Below are 12,189 nucleotides of genomic sequence, written 5' to 3' on the forward strand. Positions count from 1 at the left end.
ACAGTCAATTAGCTTTTTCTATTCAGATACAAACCGCATATCTTTTAAAGATTATACACGGTGTTGATATAATAGTAATAATAGTAATAATAATAATAATGGCATTAAAAGTTTTAAAGTTGCCCTAAAATTTGGCAAAACTTACTTAAAAGTAGAGATTTCGGGGAAAGGGTTTCGTACCTTCAAGACACACATCTGCAACTACCAAAATTTTAAACTAGAGCGTTCCGCTGAAGTTTCATGTAGAAAGTATTCTACTGTATGTTTTAAGGAAAATAACTGTAATAAAAATAACTGAATATCACGCAACAGTAAGGAATATAATAAACTAATTTCTAGGATGTTCGGAGGTAAATATAAAAACTTTGCTACAAAAATACCTACACAGACCATAATTCAATGAGCTCTGAAATACAATGTAACGAAATAGCCTATGAGATTCAGTCTACGGAGCAATTATTACTTAAAGAATTGACATACACTATTTCGAGAATCGAGACAAGACGGGAAATGTTTACGATACTTTTCGTCGTCTCGTCTCGATTCTCATCTCCAAAGCTAGGCGAAAATTTTGAGTTAGCCCTGTCCCGTCCCGAATGTAAAATGTTAATTCTCATGTTATTTTGTTTGTTTTAGAAGCGAGATGAGAAATTCCTCTTCTCGTGGGCAACATTGAACCAAAACGAAATATTATTTCCAGATGTCACGTTTCTGCTTGTAATGGTATGACCTGAGCGATAATTACCTCCTAGCTTTTAATCTTCTACCAGATAATAATAATAATTATTAGTTTATTATTATTACTATCATTATTCCTGAAGATTTGATAGTTCAAGTATTGAAACACACGAGTATTCAAATATCTGAATATAATAATACGTATGTCTTCGCCGATCAATCGCCATCAAAAATCCTAAAGTAAAAAAAAAAAAATGTGCGACGTGGATTCGAACAAGCACCTTGACCACTGAACCGCGAGCGGTACTTTAGGTTTCTGGTTACTTTAGGTTTCTTTGCCCCCTTAAGAATAGGATATTTTTTATTTTAAAAATAAAACTTAAGAATTTTCAACTTTGTATAATAAGTGTAAAATAAAACCTAAGGCCTTACTTCTTTGTTTTACGTTGCAGAAATCAAATAAAGCAATAAATTGCAAGAAATTACCTACATTGGCGTTCTTGCCCCCCCAAAAAAAATGTCCACCTTCGAAATCGCAGGTGGCCATTTCTGTTCTAGAAATTGCAGACAATAGCTATTTCTCCTTTTCTAAAGTTGTTTTACTATTTTTTCAATACATTCTTACCTTGATTTGACTTCGAACACCGCCCCCAAACATTCAGCCAGGATCCGCCCCTGGCTCAAGTGAAGACAAACAGTTTCAAAAGTTATTGAAATTATTTGCAGAACATCTTAAGTAAGAAGCTAAAAACAAGAACAACAACAAATAAATACACCCTCCATATTAACTTGCGAACAAACTAGGGAGCAGCGTTTTACAGGCTGCTCCTATTTTATAATGACGTCGAATAAAACGTAATCAATTTTTATAGAATCTGCTTAATACACGGTAGAAGCTCACTGAATAGTCAATTGTGCTATGTTGTTTTTAAATTGGTAATTACCATTCATATATCACTATTCACAATACATTTGCATTACTGCAAGAATGGTTCACTACAACCACATAACTTACGGCGTTCTTTATTAAGCGGAAAGAGATTAGGCTATGCATAACATCCAAACTAAAACTTTTAAGAACCGTTGGATACACTGCAGAGTAAAACTTTCCGCTCCCCAGTCCCACCGCGCTTGCCAAGAAACTGATGTAAACACAACAGCAGTGCCATCCTCCCAAAACCGCACTGCTATCCTGGTCAGGTAATACCACCTCCTGCTCTCGATATCAATTATTGACATTTTGTCTGTGGAGGGCTCTACTGTGGCCGCATGACTCCACATTACGATGCCCCAAAGGACGCTCTTCATTATTATTTGGATTGAAATCGCTTATTTTCATTTGTTTACTTTTTAATCAAGTTGTGGGGGGCTAGCGCCTCGACATTTTTTTTTTTCGATGGGCCTTATGAGTGCATAGTGTCCAATGTTGCTCTCATTCTTCTCCCACCTCCCGTTCTCTAGATATAAATTATTAATATTTTTCCTGTAACGGAGATATGGCGTTTCAATCATTACGTTTGATAAAGAATTGAGGAAGATACGGAGTTGCCGTAAACAACACCTTTTAGTGATTATTATTATCATTTTACTTATCACTAATGTTGCTTATCACTATTTCCAATGCAGTGTGTTACTAAAAAAGAAATTAAATTATACTCCTCGCCATTTACGCTCTCGAACATCAAATACTTGATTTATAGTTTTCTGTGTTAGCGGAAAACACATTTATTATACTATTCTTTCAAATAAAACGTTTCACAAGTTACTTCACTTTCAACGTGTAACTTCACATCATCATTAACAATCGTATTGTCCGATAGGAAAATATTCCCCTCCCAAAACCTGAGCCTGACCGTAGCAAAAGGACGTGAACCTTCTTTAAGTGACTCATCGGATTCAATAATTCAATAAAAGCAGATAAATCCCTCCACACCAATATTTCAATAAAACAGGAAAAGTCACTCAAACATTGTGAATACCCATTTATGGGCCAAATTTGGTTCCGTGGAACTTTTTAAAAGTTTGAACTGTCGTTATTTTGAACATTTACATCTGATTATTATGGTTAACGCTTTCATCCAAGATATTTCAACAATTAATGTTTGTGCCAAGTTTAATCTCCATGCGCTGAAAGTTACGACAGTTGTTGCGTTCACAAAATGCGTTATATATATGCAGAGAGAGAGAAAGAGAGAGCGAAACTTTCGATCTGAGAATGGTTGAATGGTTTTCGTCTCAGAGGGTCATGTTCGGCAAAAGTGCATAGAAATTTTGCGGCATTTCTGACTTGATGGTCTCTGCAATCATCATCATCATCATAGGTATTCTGCCTTTATTGGCAGGTCACTTGCCGCAGCTGAGAAGCTTCCATGCTCCACGATCCTCCGCTAACCTTTTCGTCTTCGCGTATGATCTTTCTGTTTTAATATCATCCATTAATTGTAGTCTCCTTCGCCCCCTCCCTCTCTTTCCCGCCACCATACCCTCTAGGACGTCCCTCATGATACAATCTCTTCTTAGGCAATGTCCCAACCAGTTTCTCTTCCTCTTCCTAATAATATCTAAAAGTGTTCTTTTCTCACCCACCATTTCTAACACTCTCTCATTCGTTTTCCGCTCGACCCAACTAACTCTGTCCATTCTTCTCCACACCCACATTTCGAAGGCTTCCAGTCGATTTTCGCCACCCTTACGCAATGTCCACGTTTCCGCCCCATACAGCACAACACTCCACACGAAGCATTTTATGAGTCTTTTTCTCAACTCTTTGTTCAAGGTCCCACAAAACAGACTTTTCTTTCTTTTAAAGGCTTCTTTCGCCATTCCTATCCTTGCTTTTATTTCACGTTCGCATTTCATGTCATTACTAAGAACACTACCCAGGTATCGAAAACTATTCACTTGTTCTATTTTCTCCCCTCCTACTTTTATATTTGACACAGACCCCTTCGTTCCAATCACCATGGCTTTTGTCTTTCTAACATTTATTTTCATCCCATATTCTTCAAAGCCCCTTCTCATTTTTTCTAACATTTTATTGATTGTCTTTTCAGATTCTGCAACAAGGGCCATATCGTCTGCAAATCTTATGCATCTAATCATTCTACCTCGTACCGAAATGCCATCATCATCATGTAGGCTCTTTTTCACTATCTCTTCTAGATAGACATTAAATAGTGTTGGCGAGAGGCAGCATCCTTGTCGAACTCCCCTTCCAATTGCACTCTCTTCCGTCAGTTCTTCCCCTATCCTAACCCTTACTTGTTGGTTCATGTATAAGTTTCTTATGAGTCTTCTATCTTTCCATTCCAACCCTATCTTTGTTAGAACTCCCAACAACAATTCCCAATTCACGCGATCAAAAGCCTTTTCTAGATCAATAAATACAACATACACCTCTTTCCCTTTTTCTATAAATCTTTCACCGATCACCCTTAATAATCCAATAGCATCTCTTGTGCCCTTGCCTCTTCTGAACCCGAACTGCTCTTCCTCAACATCTTTATTTGTTCTTCCATATAACCTTCTGTTCAGTATTCGGAGCAGAATTTTAGCTGCATGAGATATGAGACTAATAGTTCTATAATCCTCACATCTCTTTGGGTTCGATTTCTTAGCCATAGGTATCATGATCGTTTTCAGAAAGTCTCTTGGCCATTCTCCTGTTTCATATATTTCATTGCATAGTCGCCACAATTCTTTCTTTCCTTTGTCTCCTATATTTTTAATGAATTCAATTGGTATGTTATCTATTCCTGTTGCCTTTCCATTCCTAATCTCAGATATAGCCTTTTCAAACTCATCCCGAAGAATACTAAATCCTTTATCATCCTCGCCTACTTCATTTTCCACTTCAACATTTAGGCTACACGGTCTATCCCTACTCTCATATAAATCTTCAACGTATTCTTTCCACCTTCCTATGACCTCATTTCTCTCGCTGACTACCTTCCCATTCTTATTTTCTACTGCCATCGTGATACTCCCTTGTTTCCTCCAAAATTCCATAGATTTCACCTCCTTGTACATTTCCTCATATTTCCCAACTCTTTCTAATTCTTCTATGTCCTCGCATTTTCTTTTGTAAAACTCTTCCCTCGCTTTGTCTGTTTCTCTTCGTAATTCATTATTTAACTTTCTGTACATCTTTCTGCCCTCTTCTGTATCAACCTGTTTCCACATCTTCCTCTCCCTCATTTTCTGCAACATCTGCTCTGTAACCCATGGTTTCTTAGCAGTTTTGTGTTCGCGGTAACCTACTGCTTCTTCTGCAGCCTGCTGTAAGCAACGTTTAATATGTTCCCACCGTGCGTTACTACCTGCGCCTATCCTTTCCTCGTTTGAACATTTTTCTTCGAATTTTTCAGCGAAAAGATTTCTAATTTCCTCGTTTTTCAACTTTTCAGTATTCAACACTTTGTTACCTACTTTTCTTCTGCCTACATTTTTCAGTTGAATATCTACTTCGGCCAGCACAAGATTATGATCAGAGAAAATATCAGCCCCGGGAAGGGTCTTCGCGTTCTTTAAGCTATTCCGATACCTGTCCTGAATCATAACATAGTCTATCTGATATCTTTCGCCGTCTATTAGTGATTTCCATGTATATCTTCTTCTCTTGTGCTGATTGAACCAAGTGTTCCCAATTACTAGTGAATTCTGTCTACAGAAATTCACCAGTCCCTCTCCCCTTTCATTTCTTTCGCCTAAACCATATTTGCCTACGATATTACCTTCCTGTTTTTCTCCCACAACTGCATTGAAATCTCCCATTAGAATTATGCATGCACCCTTCTCCCTATCTATAATTTCTTCTATTTTCTCATAATTTTCCTCTACTTCTTCATTTGCATGCGAAGTCGTCGGTGCATATGTCTGTATCACCACTAGATCCTTCGTTTTCCCTTTAAGTCTTAACATCATAACTCTATCTCTCTGCAATAGGCACATTTATTTAAAAATTTTCCTATTGTAGAGACTCACATGTGCAAAATCGGGAAAGTTTCGTTTTTCCGATCACTGTGCTCTGATACATACCTCTGATTACATTACCTGCTTCCTCGTTTTCATTATTTGACTTTTCTAATAAATGTCAATGGAATTTTTAGGTTATTTTCACTTAACATATTAAACGAGTAATATGATCTCTTTTACCACCTCTCATGTGCACGACTCGTTCGGAGAAGTAATACTCCAGAAGTAGAAACTAAACACACGGTTCTGATTGGTTGGTGTTATCAGTTTCTCGCATTCAGCATAGATATAGCAGAACGGAAATGTTAGATCATGTCGCTGTTTGTAGCTGAGTGTTCTAGTTTATGGGCTATTAAAGAATTTCGCGTTTGGCGTGGGTTCAAACCCGGCCGTAAGAACATTTTTTTTTCATCTCATACTCTCCGCGCACGACCGAAGGATTATTATTATTATTATTATTATTATTATCATACTTTTGAACATGCACGGCGAAATTACTGTATAACACGGTATAATTTCCGTAATTTTACTCCATTGTATGTTATTTAGTTTATTAGTGGGCACTAAATTGTCTCCAGGTCATCGAATAAATTAACTTCGGCATGCAATTTTGGTGGAAATTTCATTACAGGAAGAACATTACCGGTGCGTTCCAAACATCAGGGCTGAACTTAGCAATATTTAGCTTATGATGTTGCATGAGAAGATAGTGTAGGGGTGAAGTGCTGCACTTCTGAGTAATACAGTTAATCAATATAGATTCAAATTCTTTTCAAGTTTTTTTTTTTTTCAAAGCAATCGTGAAGAATGAAAAAAACTACACCATTTGTTAAACAAACTTTGGCTAGCGTAATGGGTGGAGTATGATCGTCTGTGCAATAGGCATATTTCTGAAGAAGTTTGCCTATTGTAGAGACTCACATGTGTGAAATTCGGGAAAATTTCGTTTTTCCGATCACCGCCCTCTGATACATACCCCTGAGTAGATATACCGGCTTCCTCGTTTTCATTGTTTCATTTCTCTAATAAATGTAACTGGAATTTTTACCTCGTTTTTACTTGACTTCTCAAACGGGTAGTACGCTATCTTTTACCACCTCTCACGCACTAGCGTCATTTCAGATTTGGCTTGGGGGGCAAGAACCCTTGATATAAGTAAAATTTCGCGTTTTTCACTGACTTACCACTATTCTACTGATAAAATCTATATAAATCTCAAACTCAGGAGGGCAAATGCCCCTCCCTGCCTCCCCTAAATGACGCCCTTGCTCTCACGTGCTGTATCCATTATTAAAAAATCATTCTATTTGGTGTATATTCGTACTTACGTCCTTTGGATTTATAATCTAGCGTCTTAGCCACTACACTAGGATCTTTGCGTGGCATATTTGTTTGTATTTGTATTTTATGTTCCCACTTCGACAATTTTTACTCTTTTTTTCCCTTTACCAGCTGTTTCGGACTCTCTCTTTTGGTGTCGTAATTTATTTACACCATGCACTATTCGTACTCACAGTTTGTGCCCCTCTGCAACGTCTTATTCAGATTGGACTTCTCTTCGTGCCCCTCAGTAAACATTTGATTGATTTAATTCTCATACTGTCCATAGCTGGAGCACAGGAATGCCAGGCTCAAAAAACATATGTACATTTACTTTCCTGACAGATAATACATTCTTCTCATAATATACAAAACATATAGCCTCGGTTCTGAAAATGGACATTAAATGAACACGATCAACAAGTCATTGAAGATTTCTATTTTAAACTATACATCTTTGTAACTATACGCATTCTGGCTCAGTGATAAAGTGTGTAGCTTTGATGCTTGGGTTCCTTGGTTCAAACTATGACCAAGTACTTCTGTAGTAAAGAATGTTATGCTTCTAGGTTTTCCTCCCACTTTTTTCATATACTTTTTATAAAGCGAAACATCATAAAATCATTCAGTTGGCATAATCATCCGTGTCCCTAACCCTAAAGGGCAAAATCGTGGGATGTAAAACTGAAAGATGTCTTTTTCTTTCCTCAAAGTATATTATATTTGAAGCCAGTTTTTCTCAAATAGTGTATATAGTAAACAAACAGGAACAAATTAAATTCTTATCAATAGCTAAAACTGATCAGTTTAATACTAATACTACCAGCAGTACAGATAAAACGTTTCAATTCTTGTTAAAGGAATATGTGGTTCGGATGCAAGATCCTCCTGTAGAAAACTCACGTCCAACCCCACTGTTCAACGAGACGCAGAAACTCAAATAATCAATCAACCAATCTTTACTCTCACATACTCATTACAGCAATTATTCTATTATTACTATCTGTCTTAAAAGCTGACTTTTTAAGTGATGTAATTTTATATAAAATAGTCTAAAACTTAACTGTGGTACGTTAAACTGAAAGATCTCAGTTCATTTCCAATGATGTCGTAAAAACTCGTGAAGACTTCCCTCATGATTTTGTACGTCCTTTGGTGTGAAATTCCAATTAGTAGCTTATGTAGTTCTACAAGAAAATACCTCGGTGCTAAAATCATTACGTACAGTCTTGTGATAATATACAAAACACCATTTCCGGTGGTAGCACGTTTGCTTCGGATTCAACATCGACATGTAAGTAGTCCTCACGTTTAGCCTCGGTGTTGAACTAAATAATAATAATACTAATAATAATAATAATTTAAAATTTATCCGTCCACCAAACATAGTTACTTACCATAATTTTCAAGTAAGAGTACACTTTGCAGTATATGAAAGACAAATGTATATTTCACCACATAATATTTACTAACATTGTTAAAATAACGCGGCACTTTTAAGTAACTCAATCAAAGTAATAAAAGCTAAATACTGGTATTACGTTAGGTTTTTAAAAAGAGGTATAAAATTCAAAGAAAGAAAAAAACAGATTTTTCCATTCCCTACGCCCAGACAAAACAGATTTAGTTACAAAATATACACATTTACAAATATTTACAAACCCACAATTACTTCACCCCTCCCAATCATCTTCAGATACAGCATCCACCTGTTTCATTTCTTCTTTCTTTTTCCCCCACTTTACGATTTTGCCCATCTAAATCCCATTTCATTCCCAAAATTTCCCATACATTACACTATCTTTTTTCATCATTGTAAAGTTCTAATAATATTTCATTAATATAATTTGCACATGTGTGCCACATTTCTTCATATACATTGTTCTTACATCTACTTGATAATAAATATCATTTTCTATTCCCTCTATTTCTACTCTTGTCTTTGCAATATTCCATGACACTGACTGGTCTTCCGCTTGGTGATGGTACGATCCTTTTTAAAATAAATGGTCTCGAGCGTCTCCTACACACGTCACTAATCAAACTAAATCTGCCAGTACTCTCCATGTTTCTAAAATAAAAATAAATAAAGTGCCATTAGTACATCATATTTTCTACATGACAATACAAATTATAGTTAGATTTTATCTACACAATATATAAAAATACTAACATAATTAGCGTACTAAGAATTCCTATCTTTAATCTTCCATAAACCTTAGTTTTTTTAAAATATCTTTCATCATGGGAGAGTATTGTTTAATTTTTAATAAGACCTGCATAAAAACTTTTGCTAGTGTGCGGGACCATGGATTGGTTCCCTGGGAGGTCATGTGCTTCAAATTCCCAATCAATTGGCATAAACATATACAAAATATAAGCTTACTGTTGTAAAACCTAATCCTAATTGGACCGAGTTGTGTCACCACAAATAATAATTTATAATAATCTACACGATATATAATTGCTCTTAAACATTGCAATAAACTGAAAATCAGCTCAAGTTAATCTTAAATAACACTTTCACCAATGTATAAAAGCTAAATTTTGAATCCTACTTCCTTCGTGGCTAAGCGTTTAGCGTACGCGCCTTTGGCGTGGAAATTTTTATCCGTACGAAACTGTTTCTAATCCCACTCATTGAGGGTTCCATTTCCGACGGGAGCTCATAATTCGGATTCCACTGTAATCAGTACGAACAATATATATACACAATATATAACATTTCCGGTAAATATGACGTTAAGTTCAATCCCAATGGAAAAGTTTTGCTAATATGTGTAGTACTTATGTCAAATTCGCCACAATAGTTGAGTTAGATACACAATGTTTTATAATAATCTATATGATATAGTCTCATTGCTAAACATTATGATAAACTGAAAATCTGTTCGTCAATTTTAACTAAAACTTTCACCGATGTATAAAAGCTAAATTTTGAATCCTAGTTCCTTCGTGGCTAAGCCGTTAGAGTACGCGGCTTTGGCGTGGAAATTTTTATTCGTACGAAACTTTCTTTCTAATCCCACACATTGAGGGTTCGATTTGCAGCGGGACCTGATGTGGTTCGGATCCAACATTGACCAGTAGGAAGCGGTCGCGTGTAGCATCGCTGCTAAACGGGACGTTAAACTCAAAATCAATTCAGCCAAAATCCAACGGAAACTCATATGTTCCTATCACAGTTTAATAGAAAATTACCTAATAACAAGTGGTGCAGTGATAAAACATTCACTTCATATAATTGAGGTTCTTAGTTTGATCCCAACTTCCAACAATTATTTTAACAGTTTTTCATAAGAAAACATATCTTGAATTAGGTAATTTAATCTGGTCAACCATCATATGTGTGATTTCCCCAGATTTTTCAATAGCATTCATAAGATCAAAAACTACTAAAAAAGGATATGGTGGCCTTCAGCCTAACTATCGCACGTAAAACTTAAAGGTTTTATTTTTCTTTAACATTTCATACTTTTTTCTTTTGCTCGTTCACTTCCTATTTTACGTATCGCTTACTGTCTTTTATATTCTCCTTTCCTAATGGAAAGACGGTGTTAAAAAGATTGTGAAAAATATTAAAAATTCCTACACAATTATCACTATCAGAACTTTAACAATAATAAAAACAATAATAATTAATTAATAAAACTATCATGTGTACCAACAGCGCTGTCGGTAGCGTGCTCCGGTGTCAAATTTTGGAACTATTCAGTTTACTGTAAGTTAGTGTCCACGCCGGATATCAAGCAAAGTTTCTCTCGCTCTCTCTCTCTTTGTTTAGGTGAGTAACCTATTCTATGCTATATACAATTATTCTATATGCCATAAATTTATTATGAATAAATTAAGATTTAAAACAATTATACAAATTTAATAATCAAACGGGCTTGCGTTAATTACGGGCGGGGGTTCCCCCTACTATTACATGTATTAAGCATACTTAAGCAAAAATTGGAGCCTCCAAACGTTTTTATATACTTCGAAACATTTTAACAATAAGCTTTTTTAATATTTGGGAACTTTTTATCAGTTCACACAAAGTGTTCGAATAATTATGAGGAAAATAATTTTATTGAAAACGGGAGAATAAAAGATACGAACCAACATATATGCTAAGCATTGTATCAAAATAATACAAAGCCGAGTTTTGTTTAATGAAAACGAAAGAATAAAAGATGCAATCCTTAAATAATTAGTTCGTTCACACTGTCAGTTTGAGTTTCCTAGGACAGGAGACGGCAAATTTGTTGACTGTTCGTCAGAAGCGTCTATTCACCCGTCTTCTATAGCATCTCTTTAGCACGTCTTTTATAGCAAAAGTTCTATGTTCAAATCCCGGAGAAGGCACTTATACCGTGAATCGTTTCGTGGTGGTAGTGAGACGGGTTAAAAAACCGCAACAATATCATGTATTATATGTACTTCTACCGTAAGAAACGCGCCTGTTTAGCTTAAAGACCCGACTTCAAACCTAAATTAAGCCCAGTATAGTTCCGTAACCCAGTGCATAATATTCGGTTTAAAAAAAAACTTGCGTGCAATAAGTCCGGTATAGTACTCACCCATGGTTTCAAGTAATCAGGGCTCACAGCAAAAATTATGTGGCCTAAACAAGGATGGTTTATGCAGTTCACTACAAACAAAGTCTTCTGAGAATATAAGATTCTTAGCTATGTAATAACTGAAAATTAACCAATACAAAAATGTGTAGGTCCACATCCCGTGTAGGTTTGGTGTTGAACAATAAATTAAGTCTTAGTTCTACCCATTACTTTTTCCTGTTAACGTCTTTTCATAGAAAAAACAACAAAACAATGTTCTCTAACTACCTTTATATCATACAATAAGTGTGTGTGTCTGTGGGTTTTCTCCCGCTTTTCTTTAGTCTATTATTCCCCAACCATTGTAAAATATCCCATAATCTTTTTCACAAATATTTATGACATCGAAACTAGTTTTTGTAAGTAGTTTTATATGATAGAGTATGTTTGTCACTGTGGGTTTTCTCGGGCTTCTTGCGTTTCCTTCAACATTATCAAGCCACTATTTTTAAATATAGTACCTTATCAACTATTCCTATTATTATTATGAACATTAAGAGAAACTTTTGATATTATTATTATTATATCAAAAGTTTCTCTTAATGTTCATTATATATATATATATATATATATATATATATATATATATATATATATATATATATATATATAT

At 35.4% G+C, this 12,189-nt stretch overlaps 1 protein-coding gene across 6 annotated transcripts in view; it reads left to right on the top strand.

Moving 5' to 3' along the window:
- Cdc14 (cell division cycle protein 14) overlaps window positions 1-12,189 on the top strand; it is a 1,408,510-nt gene that overhangs the window by 681,793 nt on the left and 714,528 nt on the right. The window lies entirely within an intron of this gene.

This window comes from Thermobia domestica, chromosome 6 (assembly GCF_964235325.1).
Source record: "Thermobia domestica chromosome 6, izTheDome1.hap1.1, whole genome shotgun sequence".
Taxonomy (NCBI): Eukaryota; Metazoa; Arthropoda; class Insecta; order Zygentoma; family Lepismatidae; genus Thermobia; species Thermobia domestica.